The sequence below is a fragment of the Pteropus vampyrus genome, unplaced genomic scaffold (assembly GCF_000151845.1).
Source record: "Pteropus vampyrus isolate Shadow unplaced genomic scaffold, Pvam_2.0 Scaffold1, whole genome shotgun sequence".
Classification (NCBI taxonomy): domain Eukaryota; kingdom Metazoa; phylum Chordata; class Mammalia; order Chiroptera; family Pteropodidae; genus Pteropus; species Pteropus vampyrus.
The window spans coordinates 5,581,623-5,598,453 of NW_011888782.1; the positions used below are offsets into that span (position 1 = coordinate 5,581,623).

Consider the following 16,831-nt stretch of genomic DNA (forward strand, 5'->3'; position numbering starts at 1 on the left):
TACCCGCTGCACCTCCAATTGTGATGAACAATTTGCTAAAAAGTTGCATAGCTTTCTTGTAATCCATTTTCAAGGACGTGGTGGATATTTGGGGGACCAAGTCTATTTCTTCCTACCGTGTAGATCATCAGCTAACCAAAATACACACACTTCTGTCATAGGAAAAAAGATATTTCATTCTCCCAGGCTTTCATTGAATGAAGAGATTTTTGAACTGAGCTCTTTAAAATATCAATGCTCCATATTACTCCCCAGATACAGATATAAATCTTTGTAACGGTGCACTTTACAAGCAACACTCTGGAGTCTTTTCTGATTGGTAATCACAGTGTTTCCTTCTTAATACTGTAAAAAATGTAAAAGGCATAAACATTTTGCAATCTATCTGTTCTTTCCGTGCGGGCATACATCAGGGGGTGCTTTAAGCATTCCTAATGGTTCACCCATCACATTTTTTATGAGTTTATATGGGAAGAAAATTGTACCAGAAAACTGAATTCAATGACTGCCATTCTATGAATAAATTCTGTTATCTTTGATGCTCTGAGTATAATAAAAACATACAAAAGTTAAATTTCAGCATCCTTGCAGAGTTATGTCAACTGTTTTTAATGTCAATAAGACACTGCTGTTTCAACCAATGTCTTTTCCCTCCAAAAAATACTGCTTGATTTTCAGGTTATGTTTTCATTAAAACAACTTGTTTTTAACAGCGAGATGCTGTGTATGTTTGCTAATTTATGTATACTACAAAGTCTGATCAAAATGAAGAGTTATAATTTTAAGACATGGAGCTCAGTAAAAATCCATCTATACTTTGGATGAAAGATTAAAATAAAAGTCAGGTGTCCATAAAATGTGCTTTATATACACTAGATCAGAAAATATCTTAGTAGAGTAACTTTGATCAAGCAGATTCTTATATATTTTAGTATTTACACACATCCCCCTGTGATTAGAGGGAATATTTTATATTAAAACTTATGAGTATATTCCATAAGAAAGATTTTTGTCTTTATGATCATTTATGAGATTTTTTTTCTCAAAATATGCAGTGATCTGCCTACGGCCATGTCACCCTGAACAAGCCCGATCCCATCTGATCTTGGAAGCTAAGCAGGGTTGGGCCTGGTTAGTACTTGGATGGGAGACCACCTAGGAAGACCAGATGCTGTAGGCATAAAAAATAAAAATAAAAATAAAAAAAAGGGAATGCAGTGATTTAAATACTTTGAAATAAAGAGTAGATTTTCTTGAACTATCCAATTTCAATGTTTGCAAATTGATTCCCTGTGCTTCCTTCACATGATAAAAAACTATATGCAAGTTCTTTATATATGGAAAGCCTGAAGCTCAGAGCATTTCTGAAAAGAATTGATCCATAGGCTCTCAACTGCCCATCCAAAAGTTTATCATTTTTCTTTGGGGTGTTGGATCTTTACCTCCAAAAGATCCAACCTGTCAAAGTGTTCATTTTCTTATTAATGGCTTAATTGCCAAGACACAGGAAACCTGAAATTAAAGTCTCAAAGATATTCAGGACTTCCAAAGCTCTGAAAACTCTCTGCTGCCCACCCATTCTCCCACCCAGCATACTGGAATGAATCCTTGCACATAAGCTATAAACCAAAGACGATATTGCAGTTGCTTCCTCATGATATGGACACATCCTTGAATTTTCATGACCTTCCAGACTTAGTTATTGACAATTGAGACCTCAGGGTCCCTACGTTCTCTTAAGCTTTGCCTCAAGGTTGATTTTTGCTTTATTCCCTGGCCTCAGGCTAATTTTTAATCTCTGCAAGTAGAAGGAGGAAATGATTTGGACAAAAGTTTATTCTGAAGTTCGTAAAAATTGATTCCTATGTCTAGTAGAGTAAAAAAATAAATTTATTATTATTTTTTTCTGGAAATAAGCAGGTAATTTAAATAAAAGTGCCTCTTTGGCCTGAATACATGTCAGATGACCTGAATTCTCTACTTGCCTGTGGAGATAAGCTTCTGATCCTGGCTACAAGCAGAGATTTCCCAGAAAGATTAAAGTCATAGAAAAGGAAGGCAGGCTTTAAGAACAGGTCCATTAGGTGGGCTGTAGGAGTTTGGCTAGGCCTACCCTAACTTCTTCTAGGGCGTTCACTAGATTATTTTTATGATTGTAGCATCTTTTCCGGAGCTACTCGGCCAGATGACTCCATCTGAGAAAATGAATGTTTTGTTTTCTTTTAAAAGTGTACACGAAGATGCTTATTGCGAAGGAGATTCCAGAGCTGGCATCCTTGGAGGTTAATCCTGATTAATAGGTACTTGTCTATATAATTTTGGCTCTTACTTGAGGTAAAGGTTCTGGCCTCCAGCCACCCTGCAATTATCACCAAGTCTCAGGGCACACCTTATGGGCACCCCTGTATGGAGGAGATGGCTCAATTGGTTGGCATAAACAACACCTTATAACCAGGAAACACTCATTAAGCATCTCATCTTCCAGAATTTCACGATCCTCTCTCATCCTTGTATGTCCATTAGCATCATGAAGAAGCGTTTTGTTTTGTGTCGTATGACATTTGCTAAAGTTTTCCTTGCTCTGGGATAATTATCAGCATTAAGGAAAAGTGGAATTAACATTGTGTGAGTGTTTTCACCTTGGAGAAGTTAAGCCAACATGTCATGGCACACATTGGGACTGGTCTGTGGATAGCTAATTTTTTCAGAGATATGTCTTTATTGTTTTAATTTGATAAGCAGGAACAGCTCTATACAATGTCTCCACCAGCTTCTGGGAAGTGTCTCTGTCATGCATTCTCTTTAGATGCAACAACCTGTGAAAGTTTGATGTCAGAGTATAAGAACTTCAGTGAGGATTTTCAAGATGGCAGTCCTGTTAGTTATTTTGAATTTCACTTGAAACCCCTGGTACATAGATTTGCAGAACTTATTCATCTTCTGCCTAAAACTTTGCACCCTTTGATCAATATCTCCCCATTTCCCCCACCTCCTCAGGTCCTGGTAATTGCCATTCTCTGTTTCTATGAATTCAGAGTTTTTAGATTCCACATATAGGTGATATCATTTAGTATTTGTGTTTCTCTGTCTGACTTGCTTCACTTAATATAATGCCCTCAAGGTCTATCTAAAAGGCAAGATTTCCTTCTTATGGCTGAATAATACTCCAATGTGTGTGTGTATGTGTGTATGTGTGTGTATAAGATCTTTCTTTATCCATCGACGGACACTTAGGTTATTTCCGTATGTTGACTTTATGGATAATAAACATGAGAGTGCAGATGTCTTTTTGATATTCCTTTTTTGTTGTTGTTGTTGTTTTTCTGTTTGGCTACATACCCAGAAGTGGGATTGGTGGATCATATGGTAGTTCTATTTTTAAATTTTTTCATGTCTTCTTTCTCATTTAGCACCATTAGGAGAGATGGTATAAAAGTTGTCGGAAGAATATAAAGAATGTATCCAAGACAACTGAGGCACAACGCTACTTACATATGTCCATTATAATGTATCAGTAGAAGCTACAGGAGAAACATGATATGAGTGTTAGTATTAATATTGCCAGGAGAAGACAATATTTGGTTCTCTGGTAGAACCATGAGAAGAGTTAAATGGTTTAGCTAAGTATTGGTGCCAGAGTCAGTCCTGTCATTTGGCAAAGAGTCAGTGATAAGAGCTGATTAGTTGCAGCTACCCACTGGTGTGCTGATAAACTACAAGTAAGGGTAGAGTGGGGGTCTGGGGAGCATGCTTTGTGGAATTTGTCAATTTCTGAGGTGTAAATACCCTCACCCAGACTGATTTCAAGGTATCAATGTTTAGCAATGGGCTCAAAAATTTTTGAAAATTTAACAATTGGATTTCATAAGGCAGTAAGATCTGGCTCCAGCATGCCACTACAGCTCTTTCCTGAGAACTGATGGCCCCGCACCTGTTGAATGATATCTAAGGTACCCTTCCTTCCTGTACCTGCCCGGAATTTCTCAGGTGGACCTCCATCATGGGGTGATGCTGGTCCCATTTATCACATCTCCCTCTACAGTGGCTGGTGATTAATTAAGGAAAGGCCCTTTCAAGGAAATCTCTCAGATGTGCAGAACTTTGTGTGAGGAAAATGACAGTGAAAATGCTTATAAAAATCAAAGATGACAGTTTATCAGGGAGATCTGAGATGGAAAACATTAGAAATAATGCCCAAACTCATATCACTCAATTGCAAAAAAGCCGACCAACCAACCAATCAAACAAACAACCTCCCAAAAACCGCAAACTAAAACCACACCCAAAAACAAATAACCCAATTTAAAAAGGGGCAAAGGACTGAAAACATTTTTCTGAAGAAGACATACAAATGGCCAACAGATACATAAAAAGGTGCTCAAAAATCACTAATTATCAGAGAAGTACAAATCGAAACCACAAGATATCACCTTATACCTGTGAGGATGGCTGTTATTAAAAGGACAAGAAATAATAAGTGTTGGCAAGGATATAGAGAAAAGTGAACCCTTGTGCACTGCTGATGGGAATAAATTGGTATAGCCACTATGGAAAACTGTATGGCAGTCTTCAAGAAATTAAAAACGATCCAGCAATTTATCTTCTGGATATATATCCAAAGAAAATTAAAACAGGATAGCAAAGAGATCTACACTTGCACATTTATTGCAACATTATTTACAGTAGCTAAGCTATGGAAACAACCTAAGTGTCCATCAGTGGATGAATGGACAAAGAAAATGTGGACTATGTATACAATGGGATATTATTCAGCCACGAGAAAGAATGAAATCTTGCCATTTGTGACAACATGGATGGACCCTGAGGTCATTATGCTAAGTTAAATAATCAGAGAAAGACAAATAATATATGGTATCTCTCTTGTGTGGGATCTAAAAAAAAAAAAATTCCAACTCAGTAGAAAAGTGGTTGCCAGGGGCTGATAAATGGAGGGAACAGGGAGATGTTTGTGAAAGTGTACAAACTTTCAGCTGTAAGATGAATAAGTTCTGAGGATTTAATGTATAATATGGTGACCATAGTTGATGACACTGTATTGTATGATTAAAATTTGCTAATTGAGTAGAGCTTAAATATTCTCACCAAAATAAAAACAATTAAAACACTTTGGCAAAAAAAAAAAAAAAAAAAAAGAAGAAAAGAAAGACTTCCCAAATAAAATTTTAATTTATTTATTGTACACTAGATGTAGTTAAATGGTATCTTGAGACAAAATAAGAATTAGGTTGAGTTAACAGAACCATAAGATCAAATATTCAGAAAGGTAGATCTAGGTCAGTACATAGATATTCTTCTCAGTTTCCCTGATAAATGACCATTCCTTGGGCTTGAAGGCCTGTATTGAAAGGGACACTCAACTTCCTGAGGCTCCTGCTTACATTTTCCGGCAATACTATTTGTAAGAAAATCCTTCTTCAGGCAGAGTAGGATCTGCATCTCTGCAGCTGCTTTGGGTTCTTCTTCTTCTCTGGACACGTAGAACCTAGAATAGACTCATAACTTTGGAAATAGTCAGATGCATTTTGACTGAGTTCTACAAACTTTCCCTGAGTGTTTCGCCAAGATACGCAGATGCACTAGTCTCATTCCTACCCTTAAGAAGCTCAAAGTCTGGCAACCTAGAAAGGTTCATAAACAAATAATGTATGTCCTTGCTAGTATTCTGCAATAAGGACCTCCCTTGTCCTGGCAATTGTCTATCTTCCCCCGCTACCACATGCTCACAAACAGGACTTCTCATGTTCTAATATGAGCTCATAATTCTGACCCATAATTGATTGGTCTGGGCATGGGTCCCTGACCGAATTGCATCGATCACACAGTATTCTGCTCTCACTGAGCAAAGCTGATGGTCCAGGAGTGAACTCCTGACCAAAGCTGGCCACTTACAGCTCTTCCTTGGAATTTTAAAATGTAGCATAAGCAAGGATATAAACCAGTCTCTCTCTAATGATTGTCTCCCTAATGACTGTAAAACCATGCAGCTGCTATAGCCATGTTTTCTACTGTTCTGTATTGAGAAAGAATGAAGCAGATGTGCAGTGAAGGAGGGATGGGAAATGGAGAGAGGGTCCTGGCAGTATTCCGTTCCATGCTTCCAGTTTATCTTGAGACCTACCTCCATCTTTGCCAGTTTCATTCCAACTCTTTCTTTGAATCACTGACTAAACATTTTCTCCTTGTTTTAAGCTGGTTTGATTTTGGTTTTTGTTTTTTATTTGGGAGGAGGGGTTGGGGGTATGGAGAAGGCTAAATAAAAGGATTAGAAAGCAGTGTTGATGCTCTAAACCCCAGACTTTTTGCTGGGGGCAAACTAGTCTCATGGACATAGTAGAGAGACAGGCTGAGTATCCAAAAGAGGATAAGGCTCACATTTCTTTGGAAGACATTTGGTTGGGGGTCAGTGAGAGGTGGAGAATGTAACACAGGAATTCAGGTGGGGACAGGCAAGGCATGCTGTTGAGTGGAAATTGTTATCTTGGTGAGATGTTTGTATTCATCACTGTGTCCTGGTCCTGGGGGCATCTTGTCTGTTTACTCTAAGTCTGCTTGCTAAAAGTGTTAACTTCTGAGTGGTTCCTTAAGCCTGAATAGGGATGGAACACTGTCTTTGTCTTATTTACATATATAAATATGTATATATGTGTGTGTATATACATATATGTGTGTGTATATATATATATATATTACATATGTATTTTCAAATCTACTTATATATAAATCTCATAGTATTATCATAGATTTGGGAATTATTATCCACATTTTACAGATGAGAACTGGAGAGAGCAAAGTTCAACAAGCAATCTGAGGTTCACAAAGCTATAGAGTAACAGTTGGGATGGGAACTCACCTTCTAATCTGAAACTGTGCTATACATACATCTCTCTCTTCCTAGAGAGAATCTGGCCCCTTGAGGCTCTGCTTGGTTTCAGCTTGCTGCAGCCCTGGCTCTCTAGTAGTGTGGTCCAGAGACTGCTCACCCCCCGGCCCTCCCAGGAACCCAGCCTCTGTCCCCTGAGTAAGAGGAGAGTGAATGTTTCACGGCACGTCTCTACTCTGGCGAAAGCCCAAGGCTCAGCAGGCAGAACCAGAGTCCGACAGCCAGGTGCATCTGGCCTGAGTCACTGAGCCATACCAGGTGAGGCTCTGAGGTGGCACCTGCCCGTGGTTGGCAAGACTTCTGAGAGGGCTGCCTAATCCCACATAATAATAATGACAACAATAGTGGTGATAATGGAGGGCTTTATGTGCGCAAAGTGTGGTTCAATCCCAAAAGGTCCAGGAACTCCACAAAAGGTCCTGATAAGTATTATTATCTCTTGGGAGGGCAACAGGTTTACCTCGTGGGCAAATTCTGTGTAGTGAGGTAAAGAGCCCGAGAGATAATGAGAGCAGGTAATAATGATAGCACATGCTAAAGCCTGTAGCCAGGAAAAGGGACAGGCAGAAAGCCCTGTGTGGAGAATCAAGGTTAGTTCAAGGAGAACTTTTCTTCCCTATTTCTCTTTAAATATAAATTAGCAGCAGCAAATGACAGAGCACAAGCTTAGGTTTTAAGATAAAGAGATGAACACTGTATGGAAGGCCATTTGCTCTGCATGTGTGGTCTGCAAATTGCACATTCATGGGTCTCTGGGAGGTAATGGTAGTGAATGACAATAGTCAAGTGGAAGGCAAACATAGTTAAAGTAAAATGAGATAAAGACAACAAATGGCAATCTATGCTTGGTTTCATTATTGGAGGATGATAAGGAGGGGTAGTGACTGTGATAAAAGGGAGAACACATGCCCCTCCTGAAGTGGGCAGCTCCACTCAGACTCAGTCAAAGCTGGGCCCCCATTGCCACATCTTCCGATTTTGGAAAGAAAATGAAAATCCAAATTTTGGTGGAAAATCTCTTGAATTTGAAATATTGGTAAATAATCTGAACATTTTTCAAATGCTGTTGGCCTATGGCCTGCCTGGTTAGGGTCTCTCTTGGAAGAGAACCCTTCAATTATTTTAAAATTTTAAGAAGTTTAGCCTCATTATACACATAGAGTTGGGTGAGACAGAGCTGGCCCACTGTGCACCCCCCATTTCAAACCCAGTCTGCGTCCCCAAGATTATAAAGGAAGTCAATGGGAAGACGAGGGGATATTCCACGTTCATGTGTGTCTAGACACTACATGGAGTGTGGGCTGGTTGGGGATGCCCAGGTGTGGCCATGAGTGTGGTCAGGTGAGAGCAAGAGAAAGGAGCCTGGTGGAAGAGAAGCTTACGAGGGAGACCCGACAGGGCTACTGGAGAGAAATGGCAGCTAGGACAAAATGTTTCTTTTAGCTTCCACCCTCCTTTTCTTTCTCTCTACTGCCCTATGATCCATTCTTTTCCCTCCTTTCCCCTCCCCTTCCTTCCTTCCTTCCTTCCTTCCTTCCTTCCTTCCTTCCTTCCTTCCTTCCTTCCTTCAACAAATTCACTGCCAGCTTACATTATTTCACATGTTCTACTAGGCTATGGAAATACAATCTATGCATAAAATTATGTTTCTAACTTTTTTCTTTTTACCATATCATGTGCAAACAGCTATACAGATTTTTACCAAATTGGAGGTGATTTTGACAAGGTTGGACATTATACAAACTTCATAAACTTTTCTTTGAGGGAATCATTCAGCGAGACACACAACCTCCAGAGCAGCAGAAACTGAACGGTAACAAGGGGCCTAATGGCTGTTAGTGACACAAGACCCACCAGATGCCTGAGATGTTGTGGGCAGAGACTACAAACAGTAGATTCAAGTCTGATACTTGAATTGAAAGTCACAAGGGAAACATCTGTTTCTGACATGGTTGACTCTACATAGGTGCTCCTGGATAGTAGCAATAACAGGTGTTCATATAATGATATTAATGACTTCTTCTAGCAACATTGTAGAGGCTGCTAGTGATGAATGGATCAGTTCTTATTATAATACTCTACTCCAAATGTGGTCTGTGGGCCAGCAGTGTCAGCATCACCTGGGACCATATTAGAAATGCAGACTCTTAGCCCTACCACAGACCTACTGCTTTTTAAGCATATCTCCACATATGCACATTAAAGTTTGAAGATCACTGATATAAAGCAGGGGTTCTCAAACCTGGACTCCTCTGAGAGCTTTACAAAATACTAATGCTGGAGCCACCACATCTCCCTTCTCCACAACCAGGAGGCTCTGATTTAATTAGTCTAGAGTGGGGTCTGGGCAGTAGAAATTTTTTAATCCTTTCCCAAGCAAATTCTTGAGCCCTACCTCAGACCTAATGAATCAGAATCTGTTTTCACAAGCCCTGCAGGTGTGACTCCAAGGCATGCTTAACTTTGAGAACCACTGTCCCAGAGGGTCACAGTCTGTGGTAAAGACAGGCAGAAAAAAACAGGCCATTTCTACACAGTTAGGATCATGGCTCAGACAGGGCAAGCCCACATTCTCCTGTGAGGGACATCCAGCCTGGCACAGGAGGGGACGGAAAGGCCTGTAGAAGGTTACATCTGAAGGGATGAGTGGAACCTAGACAGGTAGAGATGGGAAAGAAAAGAGCATTCTAGCAAAAGAAACAGTGAGTGCAATGGCCCTGGGGTGAGGGAGCACATGGTTCATTTGAGCACTTGAAAATGCATCACTTTGGCTGTAAAAGGGGGTTGCTGAGGGCTGAAACTAAAGCTATAACTAGGAGATAGACAATGGAGGACCTTGTGTATTGTGGTAAGGAGTTTTACTCTATCCCCAGGTAGGTTTAGGTAGGAGAGTATTAGGAAGATCATTTGGTTGCCACATAAAGAGTGGTTTGTCTGGCGGGGGCATGAGTAGAGGCAGGGAGACTAGTTGAAGATGGTCTTAGCACTTCAGATAAGGAATGCATATAGAATCAGTCAGTGAGTTTTCACTGAGAAAAGACTACATTAATAATTACATGTGACACAATAGACAGTTTTTGACCTCAGGGATCTCTGTCGGATTCTCAAGACACATACATCATCCTATTCAATCAATCAATTCAACTCAATTAAAAAATATTCATAAAACCTGCACTACATAGAGGCCATGTCCCAAAGACATGCAATGATCTATAAGGCATGGTGGCTTCCATCAAGGAGCTTATAGTTTTCTGTAGGAGGCACATATGAAAAAATACCATATATAGTATACAATACAGTTGCTGTCATGGGCAAGTAAATTATTTGGCCTGTGCTGGCCATGCCCTCTTATCTTAATGAGAATTAGGCCACTGACATATCCAGCCTCATCTGCTATGCCTGGTTCTTCTGGGCCAACTATAGTCTTGTGTGGCAGTATTATCTTTATTCCCATTTCATAGGTGAGAAAACTGAGGTCCAGAGAGCTTTTGTCATTGGTTCCAGATCACAGGACTGGTAAAGGAGCAGAAATGGGATTTTCACTCCAGGCTCTCTAATCTCATTATCTCATATTCTGATGATTATAATGATGCTTCCTAAACTTCTGTCATCCTTTCTGATTTTTACCATAATTGTGCTAGCCTGCACTACTATTTACTTTCTATTTTACATTAAACTGACTCATTATTTCATGTTAAATAATTTATTCTAAAAAGAAGGTCATATGAATATAATGAATAGAAAGTCAGTATCACTTCCTACAAATAGGAAATAACTGTAAAATTAAATATGTCAGACACAAACCAATGGTATTAAAAATCTCGTTGCATATGGTAGCCTGGCTAAGGCTCTAAGCCTGAGGTCTGCTCTCCCTTTGTTAAAAAGGGAAACTTAACAAATGTTAAGAGGTGCTAAAGAGCTGGTAGCACCAACCTGACACTTAACTTTGACTCATCATAAGGCTCTAAAGATAATTGAGACTTTGGGGAATAACTTTCTCACTATGTGATTTAATCTTTTTTAATGTTATCCATCTACCACCTCAAGTCATTGCACAGCATCCATCGAGCAGATATTGTGAAGTTTTTCCCTTTCTGTTTCTCCCTTTTTCTCTTTTATAAGATGACGGTCTTCCCAGCCACAACTCCCGCCCCACGGGGTCACCAGGAGCACTCCCTGCAGGAGGGCAGAGGAGAGTGAACCTTTGAGACAGGCCCATAGGATGTACAGGTAGCCACTGGAGTTTCAGTCTTGAGGAAATACTGTTGTGACACCCGGTGATGATCTTCGTGTAATAACTGGTGGAGATTAGATTTTGCTTTGCTTCAGTACCTGCTGTCCTTTTTCTCTCCTCTGTGGGCCTCAATCTTATGTTTCTGTCTCTCAATCTTCATGAACCTTCCCTTACTTTGTTAATGTTTAATGATATTTTTATATTATTACCCAACATGGTAACTTTTAAGGTATAGCAAGAAATAAAGAGACTTCAGAGATGCCTCAAAATCAGTGAACTGGGGGGCTCAAGCCCACGGAGTGGATGCGGGTGGAGTGCAGAGGTTATGAGCTTGGTTTCCTTGTTCACAGAGACGTCTAGATACTGGAGCACTGGCCACGTGGGATGACCGAAAGGTGAGGCTGGAGAGTGGTCGTAGGGCAGCATTTAGAGCTGCATGAGAAGCCTGAGTGCCAATCCCTGCCCCAAATGAGCAGGGCCTGGGAAGGTGTCCACACTACATTTAGATCTCACGTGCTTGAGTGGGGGAGTCCTTCGCTCTTTGAGAATGAAATTCTATCCAGACCATTCTTCCTGACTTGAGAATGTACAAGAATGGGGATTTGTCTGAGAAATGTTACTCACCTGATGTGTTTGTTGACCCTGCTCTGCATATCCTGAATCTGTACATCAGCTGGGATATGGGTTTTATTTGAGTCAAATGATTTGTATGTTAACTACTCTACTTTAATGATCATGATTGTCATGATTTATCATATACTTTTGAGCATCCTGATAAAAGACATCCCTTTCAGAATTCACGAGATTATCACCTGGGCCTGCTTTGCAAATGATTTATTTCTGTCAATATTCTAGTGAGAGGGGAACATTTTGTTTATGTGACACACACTGGAGGTTTACAAAGAGCAAAATACCTCCCATCAAACACGACTGCGAGTTAAAATATATCAAAACACACACAACTTTATATGAAGGATTAAAGGAAGAAGAAGATTGAAAGACCAAGTCTTGAATTGCTCTGAATTTTAGTGGCTTTTCATGAGGCCCAATCTTCAAAATTTGGGTTTGAGCAAAATAAAAAGGCATCTAGAAATTTTTTAAAAACAGATTTCAAAATCTGATTTAAGATAAAAGACAGAAAATGATTTATTTCTAGAATCTCTTTCTAGAAAATACACATTTATTCTAGGTAAGGTGCTAGAGATACTGGGTATACATCAATTATAAAACATAATCACGGCTTTCATGAAATTTACAATCTCCCAAGGGAAACAGACATAAAAACGATGATAGAAGTAGATTAGAAGAATAGAAAATTGACAGGTGAACCCAGGGCCTTGCCAATGCACTTTGTATCAGTTGGCAGAGAAAAGGACTATAGAGGACATGGCATTCGAGTTAGTTCTTGATGGGTGCATAGGATTTTGCAAGGAGTCGGGAAGGAGATTAGAAGCAGAGGGAACAGTGGGAGCGAAGACAGACAGGAATGTGCATATCTGCTTGGCAGAATGGGAGTGATGATGGGAGCATAGTGCCTATTTGAGGAAAAATAGAGTATAAGGATGGAAAGGTGAGTAAGAGCCCAATTGCAAAGGTCTCTGAATGGTGCTTGGATTTCATTGAGCTGGTCATGGATAGTTGTTGTCATACATTCTCAAGCAGGAGAATGATGACAATGGGAAATTTTGAATTAAAATAGCTAGTAAAGTGATCGGGCAAGAGATTTTTTATGTTGGCCCAGGTAAAATTATCTTTCATTTATCTTACACCAATTCTGTTCTTTTTTTTTCTTCTAATCCATGTACTGAAATTAAGGATTTTTTTTTTTTTTTTGAGAGACTCAATATATTTGTTACACAAATAACTCAGGTGTTCCAGTGAATGAAGTCCTAAAACACAGCAGAAAGGCTGAGAAAGAGCTGTCTTCACTTTAGATTTCTGGTTCTCATTTTTTTTCAATATGTTGGACATTACTGAGATGAAATTACGGGAAAGAAAAGAAGGAAGGAAAAAAACCTTACATGTCATACTTTGCTTGTTCCTCCAAGAAGACAGATTTTTTTTTCTTTTTCTTTTTGTGAGGCTCTTAGATCAAATTAAGCAATAAAAATATTCTAATTGAGTTGGGCTGGACCGAAGACGGATCCTTATCTTAGTACAATTACATGGTATAATCTATGCTTCCAATTATACCATTCCTTCTTCCAAGAGGAGATTGAGCTTGTAAATAGACTCTCAGTCAGGCTTGGGAAGAAGTGTGGCTGCTGTTATTAAAAGGCGAGTAATAGATGTGATTTCATAAATGTGTATGATTCCCAGTGCCTTTAAAGACGTCCGCATTCCTGTCCATGGAGGGAAGGCAGAGAGATGGATAGACCAGTTGATGGCTGCTTTTTGAAACATAGACTGTAGCTTAGTTCAGTGGTGGAGTTGCAGGTGTGGGGGATGATGGTGGTGAGAGCAGAACTGGAACTATTCTAACATAGTCAGTGTCATCAGAAGAGCCCTGCCTAATGGAAGCTTGGTTTTCTTTCAAGCTGGAGCAAGGCCTGGTACTCTCTTGTTCCATCTTTCTCCTCACTTCCTCCACCCCCATCCATTTAGAACACTTGTTCCCCTCTGATTCAGAAACGAGAAACATAGTCTGTAGTTTTCAGTCTTGAACTTTTAATTTCCAGATCTGGTTTTGAACAGGTCATAAGAGAATCGAAGTTGAAAGCTTTTCCCTTTCTCCACTTCAAATTCTCTCCAGAATCTGGTCATCTGAGCTCCCTAGGGAGGTGCACTGACACTGTGTGAAACACTCCATTGTCTCCAGGTGGTGGGAGGATATTTAATTGTCAGTTAAAAAAATAATGATCTGTAGCCGATTAAAGAACTGAGAGAGCCTTATACTTTGAGTCCTTTAAGTGGGTGATTCCTTTAACCAGGTAATTCTTCTAAGCGGGTAATTCCTTTAAGCAGGACCCTTCACAGCCCTGTAAAACTGAAGACCATCTAGGAATTCTTGAACTGTTTCAAATTGTTTTCAAATGGGTCTGGATGCTGTTGAGAAATGCATAATTTACGACCTTAACACTTGATTAGGTGTTAAACGACTATCGGGAGAGATGTCCTTGGTAATCCAGTTATCATCTAGACTCTAATTATCACTTCACAGGAGAAGTAAGGCTGGGTAATTGAGAACCAAAATTCTTAAAGGGCTTGAAGTGGCCATTTTCTTATGCAGTTAAGCAAATTATTTCTCTACCTAGAAGATGTCTAATTGGTACCAATTGATGAGAAGGAAGAAATGGTGTTATGACTTTCAGGAGCGAGTTAGTCAGGAGGCTCCAGCCAGGGCAACAGAAAGTCGCATTGAGTACTAAGAGGTTGCTCCCATTTAAAAATTTCACTTTATTTAAAATATGTGTTAAAGGAGAGAGAGAAGAGAAAGCAGGAGACAGCCAAGAGGAGACAGAATGTAATTAAGAGCTGATGGCCATACCTCTCCCCCGTCTGTCATTACTAAGGATTTTTCTCAGATGAGACCCAATTTCACCTTGTGTTAGTTCCCATTGATCACTATAAATTATTTAAGCTACAAATGCTATGCCATTCATTAACCAAGAATGGTGATAATGGGCCAAAATCTGCCTGAGAGAAGAGTCTCACTCTCACTGAATTCAGTAGGAAATAAGAGTAAGAGGTAAAGAGATTCCATTCTGTATCACTTTTTTGACTAGCCTCCCCTTGTCCCTCATACCCCAGTCTTCTACAGAGCACTTCTATGTGCATAAATGTCCACACTAAGTGCTGTAGATACAAAACTGGGAGTATAAGACATGACCATTGTCTTAAGCAATATCTATTCTAGAGACGCTGGTAGGTAGTGTTCAAAGAGGCTAGTAATAAATACCTCGTCTTTCTTCCTCCACAAGTGGAATGAATTGATAAATGCTAGAGAGCGGGAAATCAGATCACCTTGATTACTAATAAAGTTGATTGGAGAATGAGGGTTATACCTCTGGCCAGACAGGTTTGCCTGTCCACCAGTGGAGTCAGCCCTTACTGTTGGACACTTGGCACAGCTGGTAAACCGCAGGCATCCCCTATGATGAGGACATGGGAGGCAATCCCCATGGCAGAGAGCAGATTAGAAAGCATGCATCCTCTGGACAGGCTGGCACCAAAAGAGGCTCTCCTTAACTCTCTGATCAGGTAATCACAACAGCCAGGAGAGGAGTGAGCTCCAGGTGGAGCCCAGAGAATAAAGTCCTTCTACATGGAAACATGAGGCCCTTCCCTAACAGAGAGGCCTGGAAAAGGATGTTAAATGGAAATTAAGTTTGTAAGTGGTAAATTATATGCTTAATTCACTGCTTTTATGGGCTTGAGATTAGAAGTGCATTTGTATACAATGTTCTGAAAATTGGCCACATCCTGAAGAGCACATAGAGAACTGAAAAGGCACAGAACCACCACACTCCAGAGTCACTATCCTATTATGCAGAAAGTGTGTAGTCTATCCCTGATTGGTAGGTGTCAATTTGGTACATCAGATGTCTGGTTAGCAGGAAATGTGCCTATGTTTTCAGATTCTTCTGACTTTATTTTTTTCTCGATAGTATTTTCTTTTTTTTTTTGCATGAATACAAATGCAATACATGTTTATCATAGAATATTTAGAAAATACACAACAATATAAAGAAAATAAAAGTCACCTTTTATCCTATCACGGAAATCATTGAACCCATTTGGTTTTTTTTTTTTTAACACTTGTATAAATGTTAACTAAACTTATTGTGGTAATCATTTCATAGTCTATCTATATATCGACTCAAGTTGTATAACTTAAACCTATATTGTGTTATATGTCAATTATATCTCAACAAAACATGAAAAAATGAAATAAAGTTTTATATATACCTACTATTTTCCCACAGAAATTTTTTATGCTATGTTTGGAATATTCTGATTTCCTCTTATTATATACTGAATATTTTTTCATGTCATCATTTTTTCATGGCTGCATAACATTTTAACCTGCTGCTTTCTCTTTGATATTTAGATTATTTTTAACTTTCTTTTCTACAAAAAGCTTCTTATATGTAAATATTTGTATGCTTCTCTGAATACTTTTTAGATTAGAGTTGTTGAGATTGAGAGTTTGAACATCATAAAGCAGTGCTGGGCTGGTAAATGTTTAACAACGGGCTTGCAGGGGCCAACAAAGCCCTGATTTGTAGCATTTGCCAATTTCCGTGGTACCAACACTAATTTCAAGCTACTGATGGTTTATCACCTACTTTAAAAACTCTTGAAAATTTAACAATTGGTTCTTGCGAGCCAGCACACCAGTGCAAGGTTCTAGATACATATTTAGCTGTTTCTCTCTGGAAAGGTTGAAACTAATTACATTCTTTACTAACAGCAAGTGAGATGGCCTACTTAGATCCTGCTTAGGGTTGGCAGCCTCAGGTAGGCCAGCAGCTGAGATGGAAGGTAAATACACTCACGAGTTCTTTCATTCTAAGGGATCAGTGCCATCCCTGATAATATGTAGGAGAAATTACTTTTTTTTTTTTTCCTAAAAAGCTTTTCCACACGTATAAATGTTGTAAAAGGGGAAAAACTAAACTCAGAATTTGTTTTAGATTTTATGTAAGACTAAGTCCAAATATTTGCTAACCAAAATAGTCTCTCTGTTACTTCAC

General features: G+C 39.4%; 1 non-coding gene across 1 annotated transcript; it reads left to right on the forward strand.

The window, feature by feature from the left end:
* The first annotated feature begins 1,061 nt into the window (after nucleotides 1–1,061).
* Nucleotides 1,062–1,180, forward strand: LOC111736291. The gene has a single exon (XR_002779157.1). It is a non-coding gene; the product is annotated as a 5S ribosomal RNA (ribosomal RNA).
* The last annotated feature ends 15,651 nt before the right edge of the window (nucleotides 1,181–16,831 follow it).